Here is an 8,937-nt window from a genome sequence, read left to right as displayed (position 1 = left end):
ACACACACACACATATTTTCCCTTGCCCTCTACGACAATGTTTTTCCTGCCACATGTAGGTTTTGTAACGCCCAAATCGACACAGTTTCAGAAGGGAGGGAGGGAAATTTTTCTTGGGCAGTCTACCTCCTCTATGTCTACCACACAAAGCTGTACCATGTATACTGCTGTAAGATCTACCGCCTCTATGTCTACCCCACAAAGCGGTATCATGTATACTGCTGTAAGATCTACCTCCTCTATATCTACCACACAAAGCTGTACCATGTATACTGCTGTAAGATCTACCTCCCCTATGTCTACCCCACAAAGCTGTACCATGTATACTGCTGTAAGATCTACCGCCTCTATGTCTACCCCACAAAGCGGTATCATGTATACTGCTGTAAGATCTACCTCCTCTATATCTACCACACAAAGCTGCACCATGTATACTGCTGTAAGATCTACTTCCTCTATGTCTACAGCCCAGGAAGCTGTATCATGTAGAAAAACTAGGACCCAACAAGGATTCGAACCCTAAGCTTCCGTGTGTCGGCCTAGTTGGTTGGGGTGGTGATATGCAACAACGCTTTATGCTTGATGGAATGATGGTATCTCCGATTTAGCAGTCTTCTTAAATCCCGTCTTTAATTGTTTTAGTTATTTTTATGTGGGGTGTTTTTACACTCTCATCGACACGATTCAGATCATGTAGGAGGCGGGATTCAACCCTGTCTCTCACAGATGGAATCAATATCAGAACAGAAAGACTGAGATATTACCTGATTAAAAATCGGCTTCACTCGAGAATTGAACTCGGGCCTCCTGCGTGCGACTATAATGTAGGGCTTAAACCATAGACACAGGTCAAATAGGGCCTGTTGGTCCAACTCCAAGTGAGTAGACGCTTAAAAAACTTCGCAAACAACTCCATACGAAAAATGTCCAAGTGGGCATACGAACAAGGGCCATCTGTAACGGAAGTTGTGTGTGTGTGTGTGTGTGTGTGTGTGTGTGTGTGTGTGTGTGTGTGTGTGTGTGTGTGTGAGGGGAGGGGGGGTGACAATGGTCAAAGCATAGAGCGTGATGACTTTATTTCCTACTACTAGGACAACAACGTATCATCTTGTGTTACGTTACGTTACTTGCGTTATGTTACGTTACGTTAAGTTATGTAATGTTCACCAAAGTTTGCACACCGGTCGTTACTTTCACCACTAATCTTCAGTTCCAGTTGTGGTAAGTTTTGTTTTACCCCATATTGACATGCAGCATCATGCACGGTCATGTGAATGCCAAAGATTGGAGGTTTTGGTGCAGAATAACAACAGGCATGTATAAAGAAAAGAAGAAGAAGAGAGAAGTCAATAGATGTTTGAAAAGAAAGAAGACGCAAACCATACCATAGCACCCACAAACCGCTCACATTTAAAGTCTGCCGAGTCATGTTCTGTGTCCGCCCTACTAGATCTAGTACTAGACAACTACAACAACTACAGCCACAACCGTTTTGTTGAGTCACTATCTGGCACAGGGCCAACAATTTGACCCAGTTCCCGGACACTCAGACACAAAGATGCGGGACAAATCCGGGTAGACGAGGGCTGGTCTTTGCAGCGTTATTATCAGCATGTAATTCAGCAAAGAGTCGGCTAGCTTTGTAGCAACGATCTCCCGAGGTGATTTTGTTTTCTCTTCGTAAGGTTTTACGGCGCTCGCAACTGCATAAAGTCAAATATATCAGTGCCCAGGAGTGGATGTCAACAGAAAAGTCCTTACAGGGAATCAGATTTACTCTGTTCAACAACACAAAGTCTGCACTCCCGAGTTGAAAAATCAGGTAAATTTGACGTAATCCAGTCCGGTCGTTCAGAATTCAGCGTGTCTGCTATTTGTTTTGGAAAGCGTTTTACGGCGCTCGCAACTGCATACGGTCAAATGAGCGCGCGCTACACATTAAACATTTTCAGTTTTAAGGAATTTTGCCCGGGTGGCGGCAAAGACTACTCTGTCGATTTTGGACCATCAAGGGATCTTTCGAGCGCAACTTGCACACGGGACCTCTGAGATTTTTTCTCCCTTGTCCAAAAAGGCAAGGTGTAGATCTTTCCTACCATAAGATCAGGGGTGTGGCTGAAAGAAAGACAACAGTAAGAAGGAGCCAAGGAGTAGAGCTAGCAGTAGAAAGTCTGGAGAAAGAGTCAGGGGCTCAGAGGAGTGGGCAAAAAGAAAGAGGTCATCGAATGTTTGTTTTTGTGGCTCAACACCTTTTATGTTCATACAAAAACATTTCCGAGTGAATTTTACAGGGAAACATAGAATAAAGGCGCAAAATGTGTAAATTTCCAGTTTTCAAGGACTCTCCTCAAGCTATTGAAATTTCCTAACTTTAGCGGCCATTTACTCGCTTATTTTACCTCTGAAACCAGGTGACCTCCACCTCCTTCACTTGCAAATATCTCAACTTTTATTCAAGTTCAAGATAGACGGGTATTTTTTTTTTTTCATCGAAAGCAAGGCAAACTAATAAATAAGCTTTCAAATGATACTAAATGCCAATAGCGGCAATAACTTCACATGCCCACAAACTGACGAGCGCCTGATTCCACCACGTCGTAACACAATATCTTCACCTGGCTCAGTCACCGATCTGTCAGTTTAACTGAGCAGACCCTATTATTTAAGGCTTAGGGTATCTGTGACGTAGTGTTTAGGTGCTTCACCGTGGCCCTCAGACGACCCGGGTTCGCTTCCAGTACGGCTGCTCTATCTGACCGCTGGGACGATGAAACGTGTACCCCTCGTTCTCTAAAAAAAAACCCACTTCAGTCAGAAGTAAAAGACATAGGCTTCTCAGGCCATTTTTACCATCATCTATCAAAATGCTTCCATCTTAACCATCCTGTATAAGTATGTATACTTACAACCTTAGAGCATGCATCAAAATAACATTGAGTGTGTATCTAGCTTACGATTATTATTGTTTATATTGCTGCTCATTTATATTATGCATGTGATTGTAAGGCTGCGTGTGTGTGCATGTGTGTGTGTGTATTTGTGTGAGTGTGTGTGTGTGTGAGTGTATGTGTGTGTGTGTGTATGTGTGTATGTGTGTGTGTGTACACGTGGTGAAACACCCAACCAATGTGCCAGAATCTGGACAATAAAGATGTATCTCATCTTATTGTATCCCTAACAGCCCGGGCTGGCCCTGACAGACAGGCAGACAGACAGACAGACAGACAGACAGGGTCCAAGCCCGCCTCCCAAATGACCCAAATTGAGTCGATGGGGACGTAAAATTGAAGGTTTTAGAAAAGAACCCTACCTCACACAGACTGAAAACATTTTTTTCCCGCACAGTTGAGAATGGATTCTGCAAGACGATGGCCACGACGGCTAAAAAAGCCACCCACCAACCACACACACGTTTGTTAGTTTGTTTGAGTAAAGAGATATAGAGATCATCACAAATGCTGAGAAACAGGAAGACAGACAGACAGACAGACAGACAGACAGACGGACGGACAGAAAGAAAAGAGAGAAACTAGAGAAATAGAACATACCAGTGGCGCCCTCCAACTACCCCCCGGGGCGGTGCCACTGACTAGTGTCTTTAGGCCACTCCCAAAGGGGGGACTTTTCTCCTGCATGCACAGAAGAATTGTAAATGGGCTGACTCATCAAAACCACGCTAATAACTGTGCCTGATCTTCAACAGGGAACAGCTGCTTTTTCTTTCCTCATCCTTACTATTGTCATTTTCCTCTACTTCTTTTGTATGTTTGTCAAACTCTTGTGACTGCTATTTCCGGGGTGCCTTGATAGTCGAAGCAGACTTTGTGCTGTTGAAGCTAGAGAGGTGAGCAGAGTAAGCCTGATTCCCTGTAAGGACTTCTCTGTTGACACCCACTCCTTGGCGCTCATATGACCTTATGCAGTTGCGAGCGCCATAAAACCCTCTACCATAATAAAGTAAATAGAAAGAAAAGAGAGAAAGTAGAGAAATAGGACATACCAGTGGCGCCCTCCAACTACCCGCAAACAGATCGGCTCAATAAAGCGTTCATTAAGTGCTGGGATGTTGTTGTTGTTTTCAAATCCTTTAAGCTGCGAGCATTTCGCTCTTGGCAGCGCAATGCCTCCCTCAAGTAACCACATGTCCTTTTCATCTGGTCAGCGCCAGAGTAAAGTGCTGGGATAAAGAAAGACAGAAAGACAGAAACAACAGAAAGTAGTAAGTCATTAGGACCTACCGGTGGCGCCCTTCAACCACCCACACATACGGAAAGGTCAATAATGATCAATAATGATCGAACGCATTGTACAAAGCCACACAACACAACTCTCATTTCCACAAGTTGATGTTTTATTGACACAATTCTTGCTCTGGGTTATTACAGCAACAATGATAAAGGTGGTGCATTAACAACAACAACACCAATAAAAACAACAATAACAACGACGACGACAACAACAACACCAATAAAAACAAAAAACAACAATAACAACAACAACAACAACAAAATGTCACGTGCAGTGATGGAAGAGCAAAAATATCACAACTGCAAGTAAGGCAAGTTTAGTTTCAGCTGTTTCAGTTTTGACATGTAAGAGTTTTACGGCACTTGAAACACAAATAGTTAATATATATATTTATATAAACATTACAAAGGCTAAAGATTAGAGGGGTTAGTAACAGTTCTGTTACTAGAGAGTAACGTACAGAGAAAAGAAGGGAAGAGAGATATGGACAACAGATGTTTTAGTTTCAGTAAGAGTTTTACGGCACTTGCAACACAAAAAAGGTCATATAAGTGCCGTGGACTAGAGGTGTCACAAGAGAGGAACAAACACAAAATAGAAGGAGGAGAGATAAGGACGATAGATGTTTGATAGAAAAGAAGCAGCAAACCATACCAGAACGCCCGGCCGCCAACCACCCACTCATCTGCAGAATCTGAGGTTAGCCTCAGTTACTCACTTTTGCCTCTCGGACATTCTTCCTTTCTCTTCTTCTTATGTTTTCAAAATACATGTACATTAAAAAGTCACCACACCTCCCAGACTGACCTGAAAATGTTACAGTTACAGAAGTCATATCTCTCTCTCTCAATTGTCACATCTGCTCAACTCTGAGCACAATCCTGTATCTAAATGTATTATGAACACAACCCTCTTCTTTCCTAGCCTGCTGAGTAATCCAACCTGCAGTTTTTGACATCTTTAGTTTTAGCAAGAGTTTTACGGCACTTGCAACACAATAAGGTCATATAAGTGCCGAAGATTAGAGGTGTTACAAGAGAGTAACAAACAGAAAAAAAGGGAGGAGATAAAGACGATAGATGTTTGACAGGAAAGAAGGAGCAAACCACACCAGAGCACCCGCAAACCATCCACTGAAATCTCCACTGAAAAGAAAAAGCCAAGGGTGCATGACAAAAAACAACAAAACAATTCTTATCAAAATTACGACAAAAAAGCTGAATAGAAGGCTGATACTTAAGATTATAAATAAAGCCCTTGAGAGTTATCAGAAAAAGTTCCTGTTCTCTTTCTTCAACTGCTCCTTGCCAGAACAGGAAGATAAGGACTTTCGCTATGTCATGTTCGTCCACGTGGTAGCTCGCAGGGGCGGCTTACGGACAACGCCCCAAAGCAAGAGGAAGACCAAGAAAGACCCGGATCCAGGGTGTGAAGGATACCCTGAGAACATACAATATCCCACCCAGCCAGGCCTTCAAACTTGCTAGAGACAGGAAGCTCTTTTTCCCCTCGACGCCCTAGAGGTACACGAGGACGGAGAAACAACCAACAAACAACCTCAAGGCACTCAGTCAGGAGAATAAACCGGGGAACTAGGGAAATTCCCTCATGGGTGGAGACGTAAATGCATCTATAAGAATTGATTGTTTGTAAGACAATTCCATCGTTCAAAAGTTTGTAAAATATCCATCAGTACATATAATATAAGTATCATTATTATGCCCATGGCAAAAAGATGCACGTGCACACACACAACACAGCTGCTGCAAAAATTGGAACAATCATTATCACCATCACGAAACATTTTTCGTTCATGGAATGTTCACACTCACAAGGGTAAAATATTTAAACAGTTCACCCCGTCATCACCAGAATGACTTCATCCGGTGACTGTAGAGACAGGAAGCTTCCACCTTCCTATCTGTCAGCGTGAGCCCAGGCTGAGAAAAACATACCACTACCACAGTAGCCCAACTGCTCACAGACATATACCATATGATATTATGTGAGGCAGCGTGCTGGAATCAGGCTCTCGTCAATTTTTGGGCATGTAGAGTTATTGGTGTCATCTTGAAGCTTGTTCACTTGTCTTTATTTGGATGAAAAAAATATCCATTTATTGTGAATAAAAGTCGAGATATTATTTACGAATGAAGGAGGTGGGGGTCACCTGTTTTCAGAGGTAAAATTAATGAGAAAATGACCGCCAAAGACTACTTATTTCCTTAGCTTAAGAGTCCGTGATAACTGAATATTTTCATTTTTTGTGCCTTTATTCAACGTTTTTCAGAAAAACCCACACAGAAATGAGTTCTTTCATGGGCATGAAAGGTGTTGAACCAAAAAACTTAAATTTTATAAAAAATTCACAAACCTGCTAAAAAAAGCAAGTTTCTTCACTTTGATTATTTTGACGAGAGCCTGATTCCACCACGCTGCCTCACATATATGTGATCGCAATATATATATATATAGTGTAACAGCAAAGGCAACTGGCAAAAATAAACACACCGCCGAATTAATTCACCAAAAACACGTTCTAGTTCCAGCCACCGCTATCATCATTACATTTATAGACAACAGGAAAGTTGGTTTACAAAGTGTAGGTTTTATTTTACTTTTAGTACAAGTTTTACAGCACCTGCAACACAATAAGGTCATATAAGTGCTGAAGATTAGAGGTGTTACAAGAGACAGATTAACATACACAAACAAGAAGGAGGAGAGATAAGGACGATAGATGTTTTTGTTGTTATTTTTAGTAGAGGGTTTTACGGCGCTCGCAACTGCATAAGGTCATATGAGCGCCAAGGGGTGGATGTCAACAGAGAAGTCCTTACAGGTAATCAGGCTTACTCTGCTCACCTCTCTAGCTTCAACAGCACAAAGTCTGCTTCGACTATCAAGGCACCCCGGAAATAGCAGGTCACAAGAGTGTGATAGTCCACCCTTATACACTATAGGCTCACACTGAGCTGATAGTCAACCCTTATACACTATAGGCTCACACTGAGCTGATAGTCCACCCTTATACACTATAGGCTCACACTGAGCTGATAGTCCACCCTTTCTTTTCCCCACATACAGAACATTCAGGAAAAACAGTAGACATCATGTACAATGCCGTGTGTGAATCCTTTCATAAAAATAATTAAGTACTCTTGCAAACAAACAAGCTTCAAATTACCAAATTCTATGTCATCAGATTTAGTTTTAAAGACAAATAAGTCTTACACTATCTAATTACTACAATGACTTTTTAAAAATTGGCAAATATACAACAACAGAAAATAAATAAAGATAAAACATCCCCAAGATCCACACATCCGAGTTACAAAAGGTTACTTCACAAAATGTCGCCCAGCTGTTCAGAAGCACCACACCCAACAGTTGGAAAACTTTTACAGCAGGCAGTTTTTTCATCTTTGGCATCAGTAGCATAGACATAGAGGGTGCAGAGGCAGAGCGGTTAGTGCGCTCGTCTCCGAAGTGGAAAGTCTGGGTTCAAGCCTCCGTTCGGACCCGTATTTTTTCGCCCCCTCCTGCCCACCCAGCAGTAATGGGTACCTGACTTCGAGTTGGGGAAGTAAAGGCGGCGTGGAAAGGAACTGGCCACCCAGCAGTAATAATGGGTACCTGACTTCGAGTTGGGGAAGTAAAGGCGGCGTGGAAAGGAACTGGCCACCCTACCACAATATGCCGAAGGCCCAGGAAGTTGTCTCATTAACAAGGCAATCCCCAATGTCCAGATTGGATGCGGGAACAACTTTACTTTATCAGTAGCATGCGCTTTGAAAATCTTTTGTCAAAATTCAAATTCCCAACAAAGAAAAAAGAAAAAGATACATGATGTATATATAGGTAAAACAGTTCTTAAAAGAATCAAACAGTACCTATCTATTTCCTCTCAACTGAAAAAAAAAATTTTCTTCCTGTGCTTTGTTTTCGTAAGAGTATTACAGCACTTCCAACACACTTAGAACACAAGGGGAGGAAAGGACGACAGAGATAACTGATAGAAAAGAAGGAGCAAACCACACCTGAGCGCCTGCCAACCACCCACACTGCCTGGGCTTGGAGCAGTTGAACAGCTTCGCAATGATAATCATAATGTTGCTCTAACCTCGTGTGGTGAATGATGAAGACATTGTGATATTTCTTGACCTCGAGTGTTTAAAAATCTACCAAAGCACAACGCTATCTAGAACACTCAAGCTTATTGGTGAACAAAACAAAGGTGAAAAATGTCGAGTGACGACTAGAATGTGAAAACATCCAGTCAGAACAGAGTTGTTCACAAACTCGCGACCTCAGCGCTTTCTTGTCCTATCTCTATTTTTTGAAACAGTGAAAATGTGACTTCTTCTTAAGCTCACTCTTTGTTAAGAACTGTTTTCACAGTTTAAAAAAACGGAGACACGACAAGAAAGCACGGAGACACGACAAGAAAGCACGGAGGTCGCAAACTCAGAACTGTGTGCCTTTCACTTCACAAAGCTATCACTCTCAGGTCTGCTGGGGCAATAACAGAGATAGTAAAGACGTGCATAGAGCTTGCTGTTGAGCGGGGATTTGCACGATACAAATTTGGTATTTATTATCATTATTATCATCATCATTATTATTATTATCATTATCATTAATCTTATTATTATCATCATTATCATTATTATTATCATCATTATCATT

This window comes from Aplysia californica, unplaced genomic scaffold, assembly GCF_000002075.1.
Source record: "Aplysia californica isolate F4 #8 unplaced genomic scaffold, AplCal3.0 scaffold01058, whole genome shotgun sequence".
In the NCBI taxonomy this organism is placed as follows: Eukaryota; Metazoa; Mollusca; class Gastropoda; order Aplysiida; family Aplysiidae; genus Aplysia; species Aplysia californica.
This window is presented reverse-complemented; position numbering follows the sequence as displayed.